The 25,301-nt window shown below is 34.1% G+C and overlaps 1 non-coding gene and 1 pseudogene across 1 annotated transcript; both read right to left on the bottom strand.

The window, feature by feature from the left end:
• The window catches only part of LOC109678463 (targeting protein for Xklp2-like), a 76,712-nt pseudogene that overhangs the window by 10,489 nt on the left and 40,922 nt on the right, over positions 1-25,301 (bottom strand).
• On the bottom strand, positions 1,428-1,530 carry LOC141421021 (U6 spliceosomal RNA). Its single transcript, XR_012445728.1, has one exon. It is a non-coding gene; the product is annotated as a U6 spliceosomal RNA (small nuclear RNA).

The raw sequence follows: 25,301 nt of genomic DNA, 5'->3' as shown, positions 1-25,301 counted from the left end.
GTTTAAAAGACTAGGAGCAAACAGATTAGAAAAGAATGGGAGAGAAACTGTGATAGGACCTGGCTCTCAGGCTTTCCTATTAAAATTATCACATCATGAATGTGTGAAATGAAAGAAACACTTATCCACGGAAATGCAAATACAGTCAACTGTGAACTTTCTTGCATGGACATAAGATGTGAAATATTTTATATTGATGCATAGTGGAAAAACTCAAAGAACCTTTTTATTCATTCTTTCACATTTTTCATGTTTTCATCTCTCTCTCCTTCTCTCTCTCTATCTGTCTGTCTCTCTCTGAATCCATTATAGTTCCATCTCCAGGAAGAGAAAAGACACTAGGAATCAATTATTTATACAAAATGAAGAATATTCATTCTGAAAGACCCATAATATAGAGGGAAAATATTTATATGCATTAGGTTGAATTCAAATTACTTACCTCATTCTGTTAGCATACATCAATTTCAGTCTTTCAACATTTGGGAGAAATGAAGTCAGGCATTTTCTGTGGCTGAACCCTATGAATGTCATAAAACATCAATCCCTATGCAAAGAGCAAAATGTAAGTATTTGTTAATATGATAATAAATATATTAGGGAATGTTTGCTTATGACTATAAAATCTCTTTTTTTCTTAGTAATATACAATGAAGGAGTAAACTTGACCCACATTTCTTTACTTAATGAATTGCAAGTTATGTTAAAAATAGTAAGAATTTGATCCTGGAGCCAAGTAATGACAGTATTTATTCTCATCATTTTTTTATCATTTTTCTTAAATGCATGGAACTGATTTTACTAGTAGAAAATTTATTTTGAGACTTGGAAGCTGAATACATTCAATTGACTATGGCACAGATACCAGAACTATGCTTCTCCAGTTCATTTAAATCAAAAATCATATTTGTTATTCTCTTACTTAGATATTCAGAAATTTTAAAAAATTCTTTTATACTATTTTTGAAATATCACACATTAATAATATGAGAAGTTTTGTTGTGGGAATTCTATACATGTATACAGTGTATGTTGAACAAGTTCACCGCATACATTATATTTCCATTTGCCCCTTTCTCTTTTCCCCATTTTTCAAACAGTGCTTTGTGGGTTTCATTATATTGTCTAATTATATACACATAGCATACTTCCATCCTCTTAACCCCTTGGCATCCTTTCCTCTCCCCCACATCTGCATGTTGATTTTTCCAGAGCAACCCACCTTCACATTCATGATCCAAGGCTATTATTATTACTATTATATCATCATTATCATCATCATCATCATTTTACAACTAGTTTCCACAAATGAGGGAGAACCTGCAAAATATTGACTCTTTGAGTTTGGCTTGTCTTAGTCAACATGATGATCACCAATTCCATCTCTCTTCCCAGAAATCCACAATTTCCCTTTATGGTTAATTAAAAAAAATATGGAACACTTCATGAACTTGCATATCATCCTTGTGCAGGGGTCATGCTATTTCTATATCATTCTAATTTTAGCATCTGTGCTGCTGAAGTGAGCACATTTTCTAAAATTTTGCCTGTTTCCAGACTTTCTTTTGTAACACTGTGATAAATTTAATAAATCATTTTTGAATGAATTAGGTGATAGATCACAATCTCTGGGAATGTTGGACATTATATTACCTTGATTTCTGCTTGATACTGCCCACACAGATGTCCATAATTATGTCCTATTTCATTCTTTGAATTTATTCACTATATGAAACTGTGATTCACTTCAATCTTGTTAGAGGATGTTCACCAAGCAGTTTTCTATAATGTTTGTGATCTATCACCTCATTCATTCAAAAATAATGTATTAAATTTAGTGCTGAGGAAGTTGAAGCTTATATGATGCCGAGTGTCCACACATTCCAGAGTGCACTAGACTTGTGGCCCATTAGATCACCTGTCATTGCTGTGATGAATGTTGGAAGAGCTGAGCAGATCATGGAGACAGGAAACTGACTGAAATCTTGGCTCTCTATTTGTTGTGTACATGATCATGAAAGAGCTGCTGTATCAGTTCATGGCTTCTCTCAAACACTTCAAGGCAAAGCTATGATGAGAGCAGCCTCTAGAGCCTATGATCCAATTCCAATTTCAATTCTAACATGAACTTTGAGATCAAGGGAAAGGGAAAAGATTTATCTACGCCTTCATTTCCGTGAGTGTAAGGAGCCAATAATATTACCTATCTCATGGTGTTTTTGTATGGTTTAAGTAATTTGAAATAGTTAAACTTTCCCTACCAGTTTAGATCTGACAAGTGAAGAAGTCATCAAACTAATCCTTAAAAGAAAAATCTGAAAAGTATAATGAGTAACCTTCATTTTTGGTGGGATTCAGGTTTGATCTCAGTCTTTAACAAAACAGATGCTCTACCACTTGAGCCACTATACTCACATGCATTGCTTTGATTATTTTGGAGTTGAAGTCCGGCAAAAATGTTTGTCTGGGCTGGCCTTGAACTCTGATCCTCTTGATTCCAGCCTCTCAAGGAGCTAAGTTGTTGCTAAGATTACAGACATGAGCCAAATTCATGTGCTTGATTTCAGAAAAATTTCTTGAACCCCTAAGACAACTGACATTTCTCCACTCCAAATATTGGGTAAACAGAGGAGTCTAGAGCCACAAATCAGAAGCCCATAAATAGATCAGAAGCAGCTTGTGCATGAAATGGTTGAAATACTCAAACATTTAATTTTTAAATGAGATATTTATTTATTTATATCAATGAAAAATAACTGGAATATGAGTGTGGACTAGCATGGGAATGAGAAACTTCTGGGCTACAGTCTAGTGTGGACCAGACTTCCTTTCATTTCACCTCCCAGAACCATGATCTTACTATCTAAAATACTTCATATTTCTGACATGAATACAAGAGAGGAGAACATTTGGAATAAATGCCCTGTGCTTGTCATAGCTAATGGAAAGAATGATTTGACCAGAGCTCTAACTGACCTTGTGAAAGGGCATATCCTCAGTGACAGGCTTTAGATTCCTAACTTACCATCCATGTCAAAAACCATGTAAAGGTCACAGATAAGGGACAAGAGCCACCCCAAAGATGGGAGTTTTATCCTAGGATTAGAGAACACTTCCTCTCACCTGTATTATGTCACACCAGTAGGGGTTCTATGTATTAACAATGGATGATAGCAGAAAGAGCTCCAAGAAAGCACAAGCTGTTTAAGGACCTCAAAATCTTAAAGGCTGTTTATGACAAACCTAGAGCCAACGTCAAGCTTAATGGTGAAAAACTGAAACCATTACTTGTAAAATCAGGAATGAGACAAGTGCCCACTATACCTACTTATATTCAACATAGTACTGGAATCCCTAGCCAGAGTAATTTGGCAAGAAGAAGAGATAAATGGAATACAAATAGGTAAAGAAACTGTCAAAATATCACTATTTGCAGACAATATGATCCTATAGCTTAAAGACGCAAAAAACTCTACCCAAAAACTTCTAAACACCATAAACAGCTTCAGTAAGGTGGCAGGATACAAAATCAACTTACAAAAATCATCAGCTTTTCTATACATCAATAACAAACAAACTGAGAAAGAATATATGGAAACAATTCCATTTACAATAGCCTCAAAAAAATCAAATACCTAGGAGTAAACTTAACAAAGGATATGAATGACCTCTCAAAGGAGATTTATAAACCCCTGAAGAAAAAGATGTTGGAAGACTACAGAAGGTGGAGGTATCTCCTGTGTTCATGGATTGGTAGAACCAATATTATAAAAATGGCTATACTACCAAAAGCAATCTACATGATAAATGAATTTCCCATCAAAATCCTAATGATATTCATCACAGAGATTGAAAAATCTACCCTAAAGTTCATTTGGAAACATAAGAGACCACGAATAGCCAATGCAATACTCAGCAAAAAGAGCAATGGTTGAGGTATCAAATACTCAACTTCAAACTATATTAAAAACAATAGCAATAAAAACAGCATGGTGCTAGCACGGAAAGAGACACAAAGACCAGTGAACCAGTAAAGAAATGGGCAAATGAACTAAACAGAACTTTCTCAAAAGAAGACTTTCAAATGGCCAAAAAACACATGAAAAACGCTCACCATCTCTAGCCATAAAGGAAAGGCAAAATGGTGCTAGCACAGAAAGAGACACAAAGACCAGTGAACCAATAAAGAAATGGGCAAATGAACTAAACAGAACTTTCTCAAAAGAAGACTTTCAAATGGCCAAAAAACACATGAAAAACGCTCACCATCTCTAGCCATAAAGGAAAGGCAAATCAAAACCAAACTAAGATTTCACATCACCCTTGTTCAAATACCCATCATCACAATGAAGGGCAAGGATGTGGGGAAAAAGGAACCTTCATACGCTGCTGGAAGGAATGCAGGCTAGTGAAACCACTCTGGAAAACATATGGAGGCTTCTTAAAAATCTAAACATAGATTTGCCATATGATCCAGCAATCCCACTCCAGGGGATATACCCAAAGGAATGAGACACAGGTTACTCCAGAGGCACCTGCACACCCATGTTTATAGCAGTGCTATTCACAATAGCCAAGTTATGGAAACAGCCAAGATGCCAAATTATTGACGAATGGATTAAGAAAATGTGTTATTTATACACAATGGAATGTTACTCAGCCATGAAGAAGAATGATATCTTATCATTCACAAATAAATGGATGGAACTGGAAAACATTATTCTGAGCGAAGTTAGGCAGGCTCAGAAGACCAAAAGTCCTATGTTCTCCCTCAATATGGACTTTAGATCTAGGGGAAATACAGTAATGTTGTAGGGAGTGTGTCACATGCTAAGGGGTGAGCACAAATGGGAGGTATGGGGATAGGAATGAAACTCAAAACATGAAAGTGTTTGATGGCCCCACTGCAGAGGAACTAATACACAAACCTTAGCAACAGAGGTCAGTATGGGAAGGAGATCAGGGACTAGTGAAAATGTCAGGTAGAGATGAATCATCTTCGGCTGTCACACATTTGTACATGGAAACGATGCTAGGAATCTCTCTGTATAGCTATCCTTATCTCAACTAGCAAAAACGCTTTGTCTTTTTTATGGCTTATGTCTTCTTATCAACAAAATTGGAGAAGAGGGCAGAACAGATTCTGCCTGGAAGTGAGGTAGGGTAGGGGGAGAGGGAGGAGGTGGAAGGCAAGTGGAGGAATGGCCCAAACAATGTATGCACATGTGAATGAATAAAAATATTTAAAAAAAATAAAAATACATTTTCAAATATACAAAAAAATTTCCAAAAGGACAAAAAAAGAATTATTGGGGAAATTCAAAGAAAAAAGAAGGAATTTGAGATATCCTATTCCCACAACTAGAAAAAATATCAAAGATAGCTTAACTCCTAGCATGTTTACTTGAAACTTCACACTTACTAAAGGTTTTTTTTTTACGTTGGTCTGTTTCCCCATATGCAATGATAACTATCAATTAAAGATTGTAAAGCATGCTAAGAGGGAGGACCAGTCTCCAGAATCAAGGCCAGCATGCAAACTAAATTTTGACATGGGCTTTGAAATATCAAGTTGGAAATTGAAAACTTTTATTCATAGGTTAATGGCTGTAATGGAGAAGGCAAGCATGGTGCCACAATGACACAAAGAACACAAAGAACGGGGGCTATTAATTTGGAATAAACTAAAAATTGCCCACACCATTGTGAAACAGTGTTGTATTATTTGAAAGTGGCCTAGAGCAGGTGTAAATGTATATTGCAGAGTTTTCAACAGGCAGTAAAATTTTAAAAGTGTATTTATAGCCTTGAAAACAAATTTTGCAAATGATACTAGGTAAGTTCTTCTACTTTGTTACCAATTATATGACAAAGTCAATTACAGATTTTTTTCTTCCTTTAGTGGTACTGGGGTTTGAATTCAGAGTCTGGTGCTTGCTAGGCAGGTTGTTGGGATGAGCAACAACCTCATCCCAGAAAATTAGTGTCGTAGATTAAGTATCATATTTAGCATATAAAACAGTGTCTAGGGCTGGGATGTAGCTCGGTGGTACAGCGCTTGCCTAGCATGCGTGAGGCCCTGGGTTCGATCCCAGCACCAAAAAAGAAAAAAGACAAAAAAAAAAAAAACCTCTCCCTAAAACAGTGTCTATAATCAGTATTGAGAAAATGTCAAATAAAATTAATGACATCATTATTATTGACCTTATAGTAAGGAGTATAACCAGGATTCTGGAAAAAAGTAATAATTTATATGTTAAGTTATAATATCAGAGATGAGGAAGAAAAAAATTAGAGAAATATGTACATATTATTTTTTATGCCCCTTGCTGTAGTATTCATGTCTCTAAAGGAAAAATGATTTATCTACAATAAGGTTTTGTGTACAGCTAGTATAATTTTTATCCTTCTATTTTATCATTTTTGTATTTGTTTACATGTTTATATATTGTTTGTGTCACTCCCCCCACTTCCAGGCAGAAACTGTTCCACCCTCTTCATCTCTATTACTACATGTAATAGATACCAAATACTGATGCTTTACTCTGCTACAGGCTAAAAATGTCAAGCATGTCTTAGGTGCTTCCTATATGCTAAGTAGTAGTTATTTTGGGACATTAATTCTTTTAATTCTGACAACCACTGTATGAGATGCATAGAATTTTTTACTTTAAGAAACAAGAAAACTAACTTACAGAAAGGTAAAATAAATTCCATAGACTTGTACTTAAAAGTTGTCATATTTTATTTAAATTATAAATGCAATTATTAAAAATTATTTTTACAGATAGCAAAAATTAGTATATGAACCTATGATATTGGTAAGATCCGTTTTAATCATAGCCATTCCATCAATTACTGTGACCTGAGTTAATTCACTGATGTACACAAAAAATCCATGGCAAAAACAGAGATATTTCATGTTTACTTAAAATATTTCAAGAAAATGAGATGATTTTAATTTTGGTATCAAATAAATATGAATGATATGAATATTTGTTCTAACTAATTCATCAGCAAAAGTTATGGTGGCTTTAAATACAGCAAAACAAGCCATGTTTTGGTGCTTTAAAAGGCGTATATATTCTTGAAGTTAAATGAACATGCACTTCAGTTCAAAAAAAATTCCATGCTGAGAAGATGACCTTCAAAGTAGCCCACTGAGATTCTTGGCAACCATATTGCCTATTGAAGACAATCCACCATGCATGCACTTACACATGAGATTTTCACCTGTGTAATTTTCACCTGTATTCTCATCATAGCTTTGGTGTTATTTGTACCCAGAAACCATGCTTTCCTGATATCACACTGGAGTTAACTGTTGCCTTAGTACTCTACATTTCTTTGGAAATGTTCTACTAAAAGAGATTGGGAATATAAAATAATTTTATTTTGTATGTCAGCAAGATGTAGCTCCTATATATTGCCATTAAATTCCTCATGGACAGGAAATAATTTTTGCATCAACTTTTTCTAATTGTTTCTTGTCATTAGCAACTAATAGAAAACAGTTGACACTTTGTGCTACTGTCTAGACATTACCTAAGTAGACCTACCAGTTGGATAGGTGAATTTCCTGGTTCCCATGTCCCTCAGGTGATGGTTTAACAGAACTTTCTACTACTATGTCATAAGAAATTCCAGGATGGCTTCTTCACTCACATACTAGGAACATGGGTAGAGGTGATTGGAATTGGGAAGGTTAGTTGGGCATCTTTCTCTTGCTCATGACTTCTCTACATGGGAAGCTAGGATTTCCTCATAAGCATATTAGTCTCCAGATACTCAGACATCTTACATCGTAATTACCACCAACTAAGGGACTATTCTAAAAGACAGGATTTAGAAACTCAGTTTCTCAAGTTCTAGGCATGGAAACTTCCTTAAAGATCACTTCTTGTATGTTATATTTGTCAAGGACTTCAGAGAACCTCCTCAGATTTAAGGGAATATAGATCTCTCAGATGTATGATTATCAGAGAATTTGCAGCTAACTTTAATAGATCATCTTTAACTTACAATCTGGCCCTCCCATTTCAAATTAGTTCCAATAGCCTGTATCCACCCATGTGATTGGCAGGTACATTCATGTCCCCAAATCATCTTACCATGTTAGAACCAATTACTAATTTTCCACTGTTTCCCTTGCTAGTGAATGGCTCTGTCAGGTACCAAAAACTTGGAGGTCGTTTTTGACATCTTTTACACGCTCTTTGTACAATGCTTCACCTACTTCTAATCATTTAACCTCATACATAACAATATATGCTATTTTAAATCTATGGCATGCATTCTAGAGCTGAGGTTTCATAAGAACAATTTATCAATTGGATATAAAAAGAGTTGTGAAAAATTGCAGTACTTCTCTGAGAACAGCCTGTTTCTTCTTTACAAATCCAAAGTCAGGAAGGATCTACTTATCCCTCCTCTCCACTTTAAGTACAAGATGCCTAATTTTATATTACATATAGTAACTTACACAAACTTCATAGAAAAATGATGGAAAGTTGACATCACGATCATTATTTTAACTTAAAATATGAGAAAATGAAGGTCCAGAAAGGGCAACTGATTTGCCTAAGGTGTCAGAGAAAGTAAGCAGCAGAGTCTGAACTGGAACTCTCACTCTCTGATGTAAGTCCAGTTTAGTCTGATGGTCCCTTATACCTCAATGATCATAGACAATATATCCTGGTAAAAATAAGAGCAGTGGGCTGAGGACTGAGCCCTGGAAATAACCATAAGTATGGCAATGGAGAAGACAATATGGTACAGTTGAGGAACTATGAACATAGAAATCTAACCACAACAGGAAGAATGGGGTGGTAAGAACTCTAATTAACAGATAGTCAAAAAAATGAGGACAAAAATGAGGCATCAACAGGTGGGAAAAATAATAAGTTCTCTATACTTTGACAGAGGCAGCTCTCTCAGAATTTCACCATATTAACTGGATTAGTTTGATCATACACAACTTAAGAGGAAAAGGAACTATAGGGAAAAGAACACTTGTTTTATGCTCAGCAATATTATATAGAACATATCACAGAATAATAGTTTTCCTCTGGAGGCACTTGAAAATAGAAGAGATTCTTCATTAGATAGAAAGATGAAGAATGTGCTATGTACTGGAAGAAGGTAAAGATGATTTATATTTAGTATTGAATACTGGTATTCTTTGATTTGATGCTGATAATCCAATTCAGTTGAAAGTAATGCATAATAGGTAAAGAACATCAGAAACACTTGATATGGTCCCTTATTATCCATCCATCTATATATTTGGAACAATAAAGTTAACCTAAGAATGAAATATATGTGTTAAATCGCTGTGCTGAAGGATCTCATCACTAAATAACATCATACCCTCTTGTATCGCCTATTCCTTGCTTCCATTGAAACTAAGATTTAATAGGATATATAAGAAAACTCTCATCAGTATAAACTATTTCTAGATTTCTAGTTCATTTTCTCCAATACCTGAACTTCTGTAAATTTACCCCTAACTTAAACCCACTTTGAGAGTCCTAGTAAAGAAATGCTACAGGTTAACTCTAAAAATGAATGAACAATTGAGCAGACCTTAAAAGAAAATTGTAGTAATTTTCAAAAGAATCAAAAGGGGGTCTAAATAAGAATGAATCATCAGACCAGAAAGGAAATTTAAACATACTACTTACTCTCTTTTCATCTCATTTTGGTTTGATCTTTTTCTGTGCTGTTCTAATTTTGAAGACAACTCAGAGTTGGTGTGCTCCAGGCAAATGTTTATGTTTCTGTGTATTGACTTGGAGACGAAAGCATAGCTAGAAATGGGAAGGAGTAAAATTTCTGCTTCCAGTCATATATGAACATATGGGTATATGTACAAGAAATATTTTTAAATGATCCAAAACTTCTTTTCCACACTCCTGAGTTATAGCCTTACTACAGGAATAACCTTGGGTCAATCTTGGGCCACATGTAGAAACTATTCAACAAATGGGGAGAGTAAGGATAAAGAGTGATGGAGAGGGTGAACTCAACTATGACATATTGTAAGAACTTTTGTAAATGTTGCAATGTACCCCTCATACAATAAAAAAAATTAAAATATAATTAGGACAAAAACAAATTTTGAACAAAACAAGGATGATCTGCAGTGAATATTGATACGTTTCAATGTATGTATGCAGGGGTTTTTGCCACTAAGTCTAGGAATAAAAGAACCTAACTTTTTGTCACTGAGGAACTAACTCTTTGTCACTGTCAACTTAGTTTTTATATATTTTTATTGTGCTGCGGATACACTGTGGCATTTATAAAAGTTCTTATATTATTTGAAATATATCATATTTAAATTCAACCCCTCAATCAAAGTAGATATCATTGTACTGCACAAGAACATTACAAAAACATTTGAGTGTTCTACACATAATAAAAAAATCTGAGAAAAGAGATGAGGATGAATAACACTGCTAACAACTATTCAGACCCAATGACATTGGAAAATATAATTTAGATAAAGGAGGAAAATTGTAATTCCAATCAGCTGATGTTAGAAGTGCCAAGATTGCAAGGCTATCATCTTGTCTGATCTAAGAACATGCAATGAATTGTGAACTCAGACTGTCTTTTACCTTTTACTCCACGGTACCTCACATTACCAGAAAATCATTTGTTCTTATTAGATTATGGTTATAAAATGTGTGGTTTATTTGTGTTTGGTTGAGAAATAATAACTTTTTCAAATTTTTACTCTTCTTCTTTGGTTTTTCTCTTTGCTGTCCATAGAGTAACTTTTTAATCAAGGAGTAAAAGAAAAAAGAGGTGGAATTCCTCATATAAAACACACTCCTCACCACCTAATGTATATGTTTTACTTGCTTATTGTGTTGTGTTTCTCCAGAAGAATTTGGTGTCTTTACTACTCTGTACATTTTTAGTCACTTGCATGCAATTTTTGCCTACATATATATTTCATAAGATAGCTGCAAATTACTTTTAAATTACCTTGAATAGGGAAATTTGTTATTTAAGCTCTTCATTTTAGTGTCTATTCTTTGACCCTGTTAGTATTTATGTTCATGTTAGTACATTGCTGTTTTGAAATAGTTCTATACTGAATATTTTAATTTTAGTGGCCATTTAAAAGTAAACCCCAATGTTCCATCCATAACAGAGGCACAAAAGATGGGCTTTATTTAATTCTGCAGGTAAAAGAAAATCTTATGCTGTAAAGCAAGGATAGAGATAGCTGGTATATCCATCTAAGAAGACTCTTGACAACAAAATAAGTGTAATTTTTAAATGAACCCCACATGTATATTACTTATACTATCAAGGTATAAAGAATACTATATGCATCCTCTAAAACTGCTAGTTTTATGTTGATCATAGTCAGTAATCATTATTTTCCAAAGACATTAAATTTTCAATGGACATAAAAGAAAATATATAGACTAATCTAATTTGAATTCTTCACTTTGTTCCTATGAATCCTAAATAACCAAGCATATAAAAGAAATAGTAACGGAATAGTCATTGCAATTTCCCATAAGGTAAATATGCAGTTCTGTTTTACCTGTTAATATATAACATTTATATATAATATCTAGATTAAAGCATTTTAAATATTATCAGCTTTTCCTTGAGTAATACTTTTAAAACTTTTGTTTGCTTTTTGTCTGACAAGGGATTAATAGCTAGAATATACAAAGAGCTAAAAAATCTGGACTCAAATACAACCAACTACCAACCAGCAACCCAATTAATTAATGGGAAATTAACAGACAATTCTCTGATAAAAAAGTATAAATAAACAGCAAATACATGAAGAAATGTTCAACATCCCTGGCCATCAAGAAAATGCAAATCAGACAATATAAAGATTCCATCTTACCCTAATCAGAATAGCTAGCATCTACAATTAAAACAACAAATGCCAGGGAGGTTGTTGAAAAAAATTAACCTTTATACACTGTTGGTGGAAATATAAACTTAATGCAACTGCTACAGAAAGCAGTATGGAGGTTTCTTAAACTAAAAATAGAGCTACCATATGACCCATGGATACCACTCTTGAGAAGAAATGTAAGTCAGAATGTAATGAAAACATTTGCATGCCCATGTTTACTGCAGTACTATTCATAATAGCAGTCTTGGAATCAGCCAATATGCCCTTCAGTTAATGAAAAGATAATGAAAATTTGATATATTTACACAATGGTCAATTCTTCAGTGATAATGAAGAATGAAATATGGCATTTGCAGGATAATTGATAGAACTGAATGTAAGCATGTTAAGCAAAGCAAACCATGTTCAGAAGGACAAAGGTCACATGTTCTCTCATATGCTGAATCTAGACCTAAAATATATACAGAGATATATACATGCTTATATACATAACTATGACTATAATAGAGGAAATGTCTAGGGAGGGGCATGAGGAGGAAAGGAGAGAAAGAAAGCAAATGACGAGATAGGGAAAAATGTGAAAATACATCATGTACATGAATGAAGGTGGTGCAAGGAAACCCACTGACAGCTGTTGAAAAGTGAGGAGGGGAGGGGAGATGGAGAAAAGAGAATAGAGGGAATTAATCTGACCAATGCAGAACAAATACATACGTGAAACACTATAGGGCAACCCCTTCATACAAGTAATAAACACTAATAAAAAACAGAATATATTGGCCTTAATTTGACCTGTTGAACAAATAACATTTAAATGTAATATCTAGATTTGAACAGTTAAAATAATATCTAGTTATTTCCCTGAATCATAGTATTAAAATTAAATATTTACTTGTTTTTATAATTATCAGCATATATTAATTGTACCAATGAGGTTTCATTATGATATTTTCAGACATATATTTTTAATTAGAATTCATTTCATCAGCAATTTCTCATTATTCATTTAAAGGAAACATGTATTTCATTTTTCTTTGCTAACACACTCTGTCCTTTGCTTTTAAAAACACTTGTTTGTTTAAAATACCTATACAGAGTTTTGTTATTACAATTCCACATATATATGTAATGTACCCCAAGATACACATGCATTTTAATACAGGAGATAGGTTACACAAGTTTTGTAGTGCTTAAAAAGCAAAAGGGGATGCTATCAAACTAAGAGAAGATAATTCAAGGTATCAGTTACCACCCCCAAAGCAGTGGAAGTAAAGGAAAGGTTTAGGTGTCAGAAGCTAGGAGTTTAGAAGTAAGTATTTGAAAAATGGTTGCTCAGATTTTTGAAGGGGAAGTGGCTAGGTAGCTACTAGTACCTTAAGAATTTGGAGGAAAGTTCTCAAGACTCTGAAGAAAGGTTGGAAGATCCACTTAGCCTTTACTGGTACTTCTTAGCTGGTACAAGGAGAAGCACTGCATAATAAAGCTCAAAACAGGATGTCTTCCCTCTTTTCTGTTTCTTCCTCCCTCACTGCTGGCCAGTCATAAAGGCTCCTAACCTCAACTGCTCATTAGATTCACTTAAACATTGAAAGCCTGAGCTGGGTCCACACCTGCATACATTGAAAGCTATATTTGTGATGGGAGAAACTAAAGCTCTGGTTGTCTTCAAAGCTCTCCAGGTGATTCCAATGGTGGCCAAGGCTTACCACCAATGACCTATCATCAGTCAAGCATTTAGAAAAGGCCAAATTCAAGTAACTGCTCTTCCTTCAAGCGTAGATCTGTTTATGATCTGTGATGGAACAAATAGCAGTTTATGGCCCAGTTGTGTTTTGACTCTGGGAGTTCATGGATGATGTCATGAGACACAGCTCTGAAAGCCTCTTACCTACAAATGGTTCTGTGCCTAAGAAGTCAACTGCAGCTCTGTTTAGAACATATCAGGCTATCATATGGGACCTTTACAAATACTTGATTTACTTCAAAGGGGAACTTACAGAAATTGAGAAGTGGATCATCAATAATGGTATTTAAATATTCTTTATTTCATAAGATTCATACATCCTATTTTCTCATGTCCCATGGGAGTGGGTAGGGAAACCTGATTGAGGGCTATGGAGAATGAGGAAAGACAGTTCTGATGGGAAATGTGAGCTCCAAACTATTTCAGCAGGTTTATTTAATGTGTAAGTACAAGGAAGTGAAAGCAGGCAAATCTTCATTTATCAAGGTGTGTCAGCAGTAAAGGATATCTTCAGATCATCAGAGTAAGGGAGGTCAGGAGGTCTTACAAGAAGGTCATGGGTTGTTTATCGTCTTGCATCAGGGAACAAGTATGAGATGTGGTTAGCTATTTTCTAGGGCCAAAGGTCAGTAGAGGGCTCTGGAACTTTTGCAAGAGAGCTGTGCAAACTCTTGATTTTCCAAGCTGGAGCCAAGGACTGTGTGAGCTAGGCACCACTGCATGACCTTTAGACTCCAACATATTTGAATGCCTTTGAAATTTTCCATTGATAAAAGATGCAAAAATTACAGACTGAGCATGATGGTGTTCCCCATAGTGCATGTGGGAAGATTAAGTTACAAGACTGGCCCTAGGCAAAAGCACAAAACCCTAGCTGAAAAAATAACTTAAAGGGAGGTTAACTGAAAAATAAGCAAAAAGGGAGGGTGTGAACTCAAGTGGAAGGAAGGGAAGGAGAGAAGGAGGGAGGAAGAAAGAAGGGAACTAAAAGGCAAATAAGTAACTCTTATGGATGTCTTTTTTTGGAGTTATTTGACATTTATATTTTTAAGCCACCCACATTTCTAAATAACCCTCACATATTGAAACGTTTCAGGTAAAACGTTTCCTGAACTGAGCCAGACAGTTATGTGCCCCAGAGGCAAACCTCTGGGGAGAGGTCCTTAGCTCTTGTACACACTTCCAGAAATGCATAGACATACACAGGCAATGAACAAACATAAACACATACCTGGTAGTCACTGCACTATTATCTTTAAATTTGTTTCTAATTTAAAATTAAGAGTATACCATAAAATGATATGAGGACTCTCTCATATCTCTTTCTTGTTCTATTGTGGTACTGGCGTTTGAACTCAGTGTTCTAGCTCTGGCAAGACAGACACTCTAACAATTGAGTTACAAACTGTGTGTTTCACTGCAGGTCTATATCATAGCCAGTTCTCCTTAATGGGCATTTACATTATTTCCACCCTTTTGTTGTTACTAACAAAGCTGCAGTGAGAAACACTGGCACATTTCAATAATTATATACCTGTTACCTGTTTTCTGTGGAGCAAATTCTTAATAAAGAAATTGTTAGGTCAAAGAATGTGTGATGGCATGTAGAATTTTGTTAGATTTGGTCACATTGCTCTTTAGAAAGGTACAGATACTTAGGCTGTTAAATTACATTGGCAGTTGTAATTCAGTCATTATGAAACCATGGATAAGTCACTACTTCAGCAACAACAGAAAATAAATATTGGATGCTGAGGGTATGCATGAATATTACTGTCTGTCCCAAACTGAACTGACAAGGAGAGTACAGTGAACTCTCAATGTTACAACTGACAGCAAAAATGCCAAAGTGAGGGGTTAATTTCTTAACAGTCTTACAGGAGCTTTTGTGGACAGAATGGTCACTCCATGTATGCAGTAGTAATATATGAAAGTTTGTCAAAAGTAGACTTTAGATTATATTCTCAAATAATTGGACATTAAATAAAAACATTAGAAACTATTTAAAGAAAGACTTCCTAAGAAAGTCTTGATATTTTCCTCCTGTCTCCAAAACTCTGATGTTCCTTAGGTGGGCAGTAAGGAAAAGCCTCTGTTTTCCCTCAAATTTAATTAACAGATTACTCACGATTTTAATTAGTGACTTTCTTCTTTTGTAAGGATCACCGATCTGCTTTGCTTCTAGAAACATGATCACACAACTTTGTAAACTTTGTTGTTTTACATTTTGTTTTTATAACCTTAATGTTTTATAACTTTAAAATTTCCTTTTACAACCTGATGAATTTTTACAATGGAAACATTATGGGGGCAAAGGGTCTGAATAATTTAAAGGCTGTTTTTGCCAGTCTAATAGCAGAGGAGATATTTAATTTGCTCATTTTTGACTATGAGAATGAATTTGTGGGTCTATGTTCTAATATCCTTTCGCATTTTCTACTGAGATTTTGGTTTTATTTGCTAATAGATAGTCCATGTTTTGTCCCTTTGTGGAGGATCTTTCTATCTTCTACCTTTTGGACTGCTTCTTGATACACTTCCATTGATCTTTTTTGTAAATCATTTGTTTCTAACTTATGCTCTTAATCATTTGCCCATCTGAGTTGTTTGAGTTAAGGAGCTGAATTTTCTTTTTCCCATAAATAGTGAGCAATTGTTACAGACTAATTTCTGATTAAGATTTCCTTTCATAACTAAGCTTTAAGGCCAGATTAATCATATTAATTTTTCTTAATTAATTTGTCTACTCTTTATTGATCTCCTATTAAGTGAATTAGTTATCCAGTGTTCAAGGATATATCATCTCAGCTATTAGAATGACAAAAATAGCCATTAGGTAATTCAGTTTAATCTGATTTTGACTAGCATTTTTTTAAACTGCTATTGACAGTAACATGAAATTTAATTGATAACTTTACAACATGTTTCAATTTCTGATGGAGTTAACTTACCTCTTCTGAAAAAATTCCTTCCTTTCATCATTTTTCCTTTATTTCCCCCTCTTTAAAAATAATATATTAATTCAGCGTATTTTCTGGACTTCTTTCTTCATTAGTCCTCCTTCACTGTGTGACCATAGTTCATCTCTCAGAACCCTGGCAGCTTTGTTTATTAAATGGGTGTAATGATCTTACAGAACACATGTGGTTAATGAGATGGTGGGTGTAACACACTTAAGAGAGCAACACTACATGCATATACTACATTTTAAACTTTTAGTTGTCAATTTAATTAAGCCTGATTGGGAAACTGTTTTGTGTCCTATACTCAGTATTTTGGGGACACAGAATATCTCCTTGGGACAAGCTATATTTCTGTATTGCTTTGTAGTTTTCATTTTATAGATAACTTTTGATCTGGATGGATTTTGTCTGGTCCTATATGGTAACTGTTTCACATATCACTGTATTCATTTGAATACCTGAATGTCATTTGTACATATTTTCAAGTGTATTACTATAATTGAGCATATTTTTCAGTTTTTTAATCAATGTTTTTAAGTTGATTATAAATGTATTTCAGTTATATTCTCATTTTAAAAAAATTCCTTAGCTTTTCCAGGTCCATTTGTAAAATATATCTGTTAACTTCATAAATTCTACTGTTCCATAAATCAAACACTGATTTATGTCTTTGTTTCTGAGAGAAGAGGAAATGTAGTGTTTCTTCCACCTGTTTCTTGATTACGGGGCTTACATTATTTTTTCCTTTGTGATAAGATATTGATAATATACAAAGCTAGGAATTTCCCTCTAAGTTCAGTTTGATATTATTCCATATGTTATATGATGAAACTAATTTTTATTTAAATCTTTAATCTTATTTGTGATTTTTTTCCCTTGAAGCAGATGGTAAATCAGAAGGATAACTTAAAAATTCAATGCCTGAAGGATTTGATTTCTCTTCAATAATGGATTTCTAGTCTTAAGTTAATAGAGAATGTGGTTTACTTTTTCTCTTAGCATATTAGCATACAATAAGCTTTAACTTGTCCATCACAAGTTAATGTAAATTCTGAATTTAGGATTAAAATTTGCTCTGATCTGCCTAGCAAGTGTGAAGCCCTGAGTTCAAACCCGTGCTAAAAAAAAATTAAAATTAAAATAAAATTTGCTCTGTATCCAATAGATAGAATTATTATAGTAGTCATTGTCTTATTTTTGTTTTATCGCTCATTAAATTCTCCTACATATTATTAATTTACTTTGCATTTCTAGCTATATTTAATTCATGACTATGGATGATAGACAACTAGTAACACACAGATTTATAATTATATATTTAACATTCCTTGCAAACGTATTCCCTTTGATCCATTTAATGTGTTCATTGGATAAGAATTTTGTTCAGATTTAATATTGATCACATTTAGCATTGAAACTACTTTTTGTGGGGTATGTCAGAGATATTGCTAAGTGTCCACACTATGTATACACTCATATTCAAGTGTATAGTATAAACAAGTTATATATGAGTGTATATGCATGAGTACATGTGTGTATAAGCATATTACTGGATTATTTTGTATTATTTTGAACAAAATTATTACATTCATTTATTCATTTTTGCCATTACTGGAGATTGAACTCAGGGCCTTTTCCTCTACTTGAGCCATGTTCCATTTTATTTTGCTTTTGCTTTGCAGATAGGGTCTGGTGCTTTTGCCTGCTTGACCTTGGACTTTGATGCTCCTACCTCTAACTTCCCAGTAGTTGCAATTACAGTTGTACACCATAATGACTGGACTGAGAATGAAAAATATCTTATGCAATTCTTTTTTATTATTCATTTATTCATACGTGCATACATTGTTTGGGCCATTTCTCCCCCCTACCCTCTTCCCCCTCCCTCTCTCCCTTTTCTTCAATAAGAGAGTGTGAAGCATTATATTACATGCCTCTGCTGTTTGATTTTATTCTTTTCTATTTTGCTTACTGTTTTCTTTGGATTTTGTTTTGTCTCTTGCTCTATGAACTCTAAGTTTTGTTTGTTTTAATTTTTTTATTGTTGTTGTATTGGAATACATTGTGACATTTGCAAAAGTTCTTATAATATATCATAGTTGAATTCATACCCTCCACCATTCTGTTTTATCCTTCCTCCCTCCTTTCCAGGAGTAATTTCAACAGGTTTCATTTTTCCATTTCCATACATTTGTACATAATATTTCTACCTTATTCACCATCCTACACCCTTTCTTTATATCTTTCCCTCCCACTGTTCACAACACCCAAACAGGACCTGTTTTCCCTTCCTGTTCTCCATTTGGTTAAAAAATTGTTTAAGATATCTATACAAGGTACTTCATTATGACATTTCCATGCATATATGTATGAAAATCCCGATTGGTTTATTACTTCTATTTTTCTCCTTTCTACCTTAGTCCCCTTCTTATGGTGATTTCAACAGTTTAAAAATTCTATATTCATTCGTGAGTAGAAGGTACATCATCAATATTCACCTTCTTAACTTTCTTTTTTAACCTCCCTTTGTTGGATGTCTCCTTCCCTTAGCATGACCAATGTTTGTTTTAAGTATAAAGTAAGCGCCAGGCACATTTTGGAGAAAGTGATTTCTCCACAGATTATTCTCAAAAGGAAGGGGGATTTGGCTGTCTATGTGTTAAGGCATTTCAGTGTTCTCATCCTGAAGCTGTGGATGGATTGTTTGACACAATATGAACTTTCTTCTTACTCATGGTTATGCTCATTTTTTTTGATTTTAAGAGAAAACATGAGTTTTAACTATAGATATTCCTTGGGAAATTGGGTCATCTTTGGTCTACATTGTTGTTACCCTTTATATAAAAGTATATAAATTTCTGGAAATGCATGATTTTTTATGTGGATGGTCAGGAAAATATTCTGATACAATGAAAACTACATTCTTATTACTTCAAATGTGGGGAAATACATTCCATTTTTAAAAAGAGACGAGTCTTAATTGGTTTTCTGCAAAAAACCCTAAATCTCAAAATTCTGCTTTGGCTACAAAGGCTTTAAAATGCTGAATATTATGTGAATGAATTCTGAATATAACAAAACACTTCTAGCCTACATTCATGAAGGTCTTGTTTCTTAATCACAAGAATTTCAAGTATTTTTGATCAGTAGTAAGTTGTGAGTTTGAGATAAAGACTATTCTTATTCTCCCATTCCTGCTTCAGCTAGGTTCATTCTATTTTTACAGGTTTTACATAAGAAGCTTCTAATTAAAGATTCCTCTAAAAAATGAAATTTCCTATTTATTTACAAGGAAGGTCACTGTTTAAGACCAGTATTCCTATTCAATGACAGGGAGCCCATAATGTCCACATATTTATGAAGAATTAAAGTTATGTGATTCAAATGTAAAATACCATAAGAACTGACTATCATAATACATAATCTAGATCAAGTCTTAGAATCCTAGGCTTTCAACTTGATTTGTCATTTCCTCTTTATCTGTTTGTAACTAAGAGATAATTGGCACTGGCAGAGTGTCTCAACTGTTAGAGAGTGACAGCCTAATAAGCATGAGGCCCTGAGTTCTAAATCCCAGTAATGCCAAAAAGATAATTTATGTGGGGATGTACAATTTAATACAATAGAGATTTTAACATAATTCATTTAAATCTAATGGCTGACTTATTGAGTTTGTAGTCCATTAAAAAGTCCATTGGTGCTAAAGGGAGAGATTAGGTCAGAGAATTAAACTTGAGAGTTGTCATATGGATAATTGAAATTATGGCTTTGAATGAGATGGTGTAAAGAAACAGACTCTTAGCATGAAGACTTTAAGTGACTGGCCTTAAAGAACTTCAGGATTTAAGAGAGGAGAGAAGACTGAAATAATAAAGGAAATAGAGTGTTAAGAGCTTGATATAAAAGAAGGTAATTAGGATGGTGTGTGCCACAGAAACTAAGGAAATAGCTGTTTAACAAAGGGAGTGGAAAACAGTGCCCTGTCTACTGAGAGGTCAGGTATGATAGATGTTATTTGGATAGCACGATAAGGAGATGAACCAACATTTGAGACCATAGCAACTCATTTTATGTTCAATGTCACACAATCCACTTTTCCATACATTGACATTCTTTAAGTGTACTACTTTGTATGTGAGGTTCAGGCCTTTCTTAGTTTAGCTGATGAACAGCTTCAGTTTTCACTTGGTAGGTTTGCCACCCAACAATTAAGCTTCAGCAGTGTTGATCTTTGTATACACTTTTTTGGGGGAATGTATATAAACATATGTATCTACATATGTATGTGTTGTTCTTTTGTTTTGTAAAAGTGAATTAAAAATTAATAATAAGCCTAGGTTTTCAATGTGGTATAATTGAAACAAAGATCATGATGTACGGTGCCAAGAGCAGATCTTTGACATTAAGTGTATACTTAATAAGTTTAGATGTTTCCATTTTAATTGTGAATTTAAAAAGCAAAATTAAAGAATTTATTATGCAAATGCTGGAAAACATACATTAAAACCTGGGATGAAACCAGGGTGTAATATATTTTAGCTTTGTGAGATGCTACAAAGATTATGTGAAATAATTTCTGAAAATAACCTAGGACAGTGCCTGGCATGGGAGAGATTTCAAAGTCTCATTTGAAAATGTTCTAATAATTGCATTCATTCAAGAAGATACTTCACTTTATAAGGCATTTTGAATTCAGTCAACAAATATAGATGGAATATTTGAATAGCTGTTATGCCGTAAGCATTGTTTTAGGCACTGGATTATAGGTGCTGATATTCTAGTGGAGGAAATGAACAATCAACAAACACATGGCAGGAGTATACACCCCCATGAAGGGATAGTGAGTGAGAGTTTTGGCATCAACAGCTATTTCAGATAGGATGGTCAGGCAGAGTCTCACAGATAAGCAAGTTGCTACTGAGCAGGACTTGAATTCAGTGAGCGATGGAGCCACTTGGGAATGGGAGGAGTGGGGGGAGAGCATCCATGATAGTACTAACACCAAGTGCAAAAAGTCGTGAGGTGGAATCAATATGTTTTTCTCATAAAACCTATCAAAGAGATCCAGGATGCTTGGACTGTGATAAAATACTTGGAATTTAAATGTGATGGTAAGCCATTGGAAGGTTTTGAATAGGTCCAGATTCTAATATGATATATTTCTCTGATCTGAGGTTTAAAAGTACCACTCCATGGCCCAACTAGGGGGTTACCATTTACATGTAATGTAAGTCATACCTTTTAGTGGACAAGAATGAAATCAGAAAGAAATATTAAACTTTGTCAGTGGTTGATAATTGATTAGGGTGGTAGCCTAAGAGGTGGTTTGGGATGTAGGCAGAGCATATACTCTGTATTATTCATCTATGTTCATAAATGTATTATAATGAGCAATGGGGCAAAACTCTGCTATTTTTATATTATAACACAGCTAAAATCTTAAAACTATTTTGTTATAATAATAAATATACTCCAGTAGTGGAAAGTCTGAGTCTTGAAGAATTTAAAGCAGAAAACACTCTCCTACTCCATGCCTTTCCATTTTAGTTCTTGACTACTAATGTTTTTTATTCATCTAGAAAATACTTACTTAAATCAAAATAAGAGTTCTACATCACTTTTCTTCTTTCCTTTTAGACTTTAGCCATTACTTTCTATAGAGGAGAAATGATGAGGAATTAGGTCAGTTATACATGCATCTGTCCTCTCTTTCTTCTACTGGTAGTATAGTTATTTTTAATTATTTGTTTCTGCTAGTTGACTTCCATTATGTTTTTCTCCTATTTTAAGCAATAAAATTTTTAATTACAACTATGGATGTCTGTATGAAGACCAAATTTCTCATCTTCTCTGTCTCTTTCATTATCACTGGTACTGAGTGTGATTTTCCATAGAGAATGTGGATGAAGAGTATATACCAACTTCCTTATTCCTCCACATGGAAACAGGACTAGGACACCATGAGATGACCAGTATTCCTGAGAAACTAGAGGTGCAATGACTTTGATTTTACAAAATTTGGAAGATATGTTAAAGACTGCTGAGATTTCACTGAGATTGGTGGAAAGTTATACTTGCAAGATTAGGAATAAGTAGGTGTCTTAAATTATTATACCAGATGTGTTAGTGTATGATTTAGGGTCAATCAGGATGTCATAATTGTCCCAGCTGTTCTTACAATTAGATATAGCCAAGAGAACAAGTTTTGAATAGTGGAGTATGGATGGAAGTCATGTGCACAAACCTATAGGCTATTCCCTGAAAGAGGAGGAACATATTTACTCTGATCTTTCTTTGTTACACTGGGTGGAATACCAATGTCAGAGTAATGGGAGTTAAAGAAGCCATTGAGAGAAGCTAATAGTTGGTACTTAATGAGGAGAGATAACGAAGAAGTTAGAAGGAGACTGGGACCTTGACAGTTTTCAGAAGAGTGATCATACTGAGCTCAGGCTTATACATGATAGAAAAGTGAATGTCTATCATATTTCAATGGACTTACTTAGTTTTAGGTATTTGTTGTAGTTGATCTCTCCTACATATATATCCTAATTACAATTGGCTTTGTAATTAAGTAATATATCCCTTTATTTATGGAATTTACATTGCTAAATTGAAGTATGTTTTTGTTACATTTCTTTTCATTTAATTTTGATATATTTTTTACTTATGTTTTCTTTCCTACCCATATTCTCCCATCATTGATTCTTTACATTGCTCCAAAGTCTAAGTCAGTGGTTCTCAGTGGGGATGTTAATACTCTGCAGCAGACATTTAAGAAAAAATGGTAGAGGTGATTTTGGTTTCCTTAGTGGTTCAGTGTTGCTCATGATATTTAGTGGGTAGGTCAAAGTATTCCAGAAATCTTGAAGAGCATAATGAATAATTGTACTTTATGCAAAATGAGATTTCATTATCTTATTTAATATGTACTGTGGTAAAAACTTATTTATAATGATTTGGGCCTATTGTATTAGTCTTTACAAAGTAAAGACTATCATTTATATTACTTTAATATATAAAATTTTTTAGTTATGCAAGCAGCTCCCAGTTAAATTGAGAGAAGATTGAACTTTATCTTGTTGGGAAATTTTTTTGAGAATTGCTCACAATTTTTGAAAATAATGTCACCTACAGTATTGATACTTGTGGTCTTTGTTTATCCAATTCAGGATGCTTGTGTCAGCCTTCATTTTCAGTTGTCCCATTCTCCTTGAGTTTATAAGCATACACAAAAACTTTCTAGTCATTATTTCAAAATGTCAAAAATAAAGAATAGTGTTGACAACATTCAGTAAACATCCCTAAACCCAGACTTCTTCACTTTACAAGTAGGTGTATGCATCTATTGTATTTTGTCCTCTAGACCACTTTTGTGTAATCACTTCCACATGGAAATATATGATATTTTATTATTTCCATTCCAGTTAGGATTATACATTTCTATTTTTTTAAATGTACAGATAACTTAACTACATATTTCATTTCTGGGTAGCAAAAACTGTTATCATTTACCTGTTTTTAAAAATGGAGCAGGGAATAGCTGTCACACTCCAAGGGACAATTCATAAATTACAGAGTTGGGCAAGATTTAGGATACCCATGAACGATGGTGAAGTTTTCAGTGATTAACTGTGGAGGGTGTCCATAACTATGATTATGGATAACTGAGCAAATGGAGGGAGCTGTGGCCAGAATGGGCAAGAGCTGCCACCATGGAAAAGTTGCTACATGAGAGTTGTGGGCTCAAGGGAAGAATACAGTCACTGTGTGGAAGAGACAGAGCCAAGAAAATTAATATCTCTATCTTGCATCTTCTTTCTTGTCCCTCCCTCTGATTCTGTACTGGTACTTCACTAAAGGGAAGGCTAAAGAGATGGTGACAAGCACAAATGCTCACTGGTTATAATTCGTTAGGCTCTGGAGACACATAGTATGGTGGAGAGTAGATTTTGACTGCTGAGGGAGCATATCCAGGATATGGATGTGCTATATGATTGGGTTTGGAAATCACTATTCTAAAGAATAGCAATAATCTCTATTTTTGTGTTCCCTGTTCCAGTCTCAGACATGTCCTTCTTGTAGACATCTTCTGGTTAGCTGTAATCTGAGTTGGTGGTATCTATCTGAACAGGGCTGAGAGTTGTCATTATCTTTTCATAATTCATTTGAATCAGAGCCACTATTTTCTGATTCTCTCATTTGGCTTGAAAATTTTTATGTGTACTTTTGTAAAAGAGAGTATGTGTTGTGTTTTCTGGTTTCATGCAGGTTTGAAATCTGCTTTATTTTTGTGGGGAAATTGCCTGGGCATAGAATTCTGGCTTGGACTTATTCTGCTTCTGAACATTGAAGGGATTGCTTCAGTGTATTATTCCATCCAGTGCTATGAATGAAAAGTTTGAAGTGTGGTTTCATTTATTTTTAAATGACCATTTTTTTCCTTTCTCAAATGCTATTAATGTTTTTGCCTTTGTCCTTTGGTATTCTAAATTGTTAAAATAATCCTTTTAGCTTTTAAAAAATTATTATGCAAGTCACTTATGGGCTACATCTCAGAGATAGGAGCATGTCCTTAACTCTTATATGTTCTTTTACTATTGGGGAAATTGGTATGGGGGAAGGCAGAAGGGAAAATGTGTGGTTTGCTCTTCTTGATTGTGAGATAGCTACTTGAAGGTATTCTACTGTCTTC

This window comes from Castor canadensis, chromosome 2 (genome assembly GCF_047511655.1).
Source record: "Castor canadensis chromosome 2, mCasCan1.hap1v2, whole genome shotgun sequence".
NCBI lineage: Eukaryota > Metazoa > Chordata > Mammalia > Rodentia > Castoridae > Castor > Castor canadensis.
This window is presented reverse-complemented; position numbering and strand designations above follow the sequence as displayed.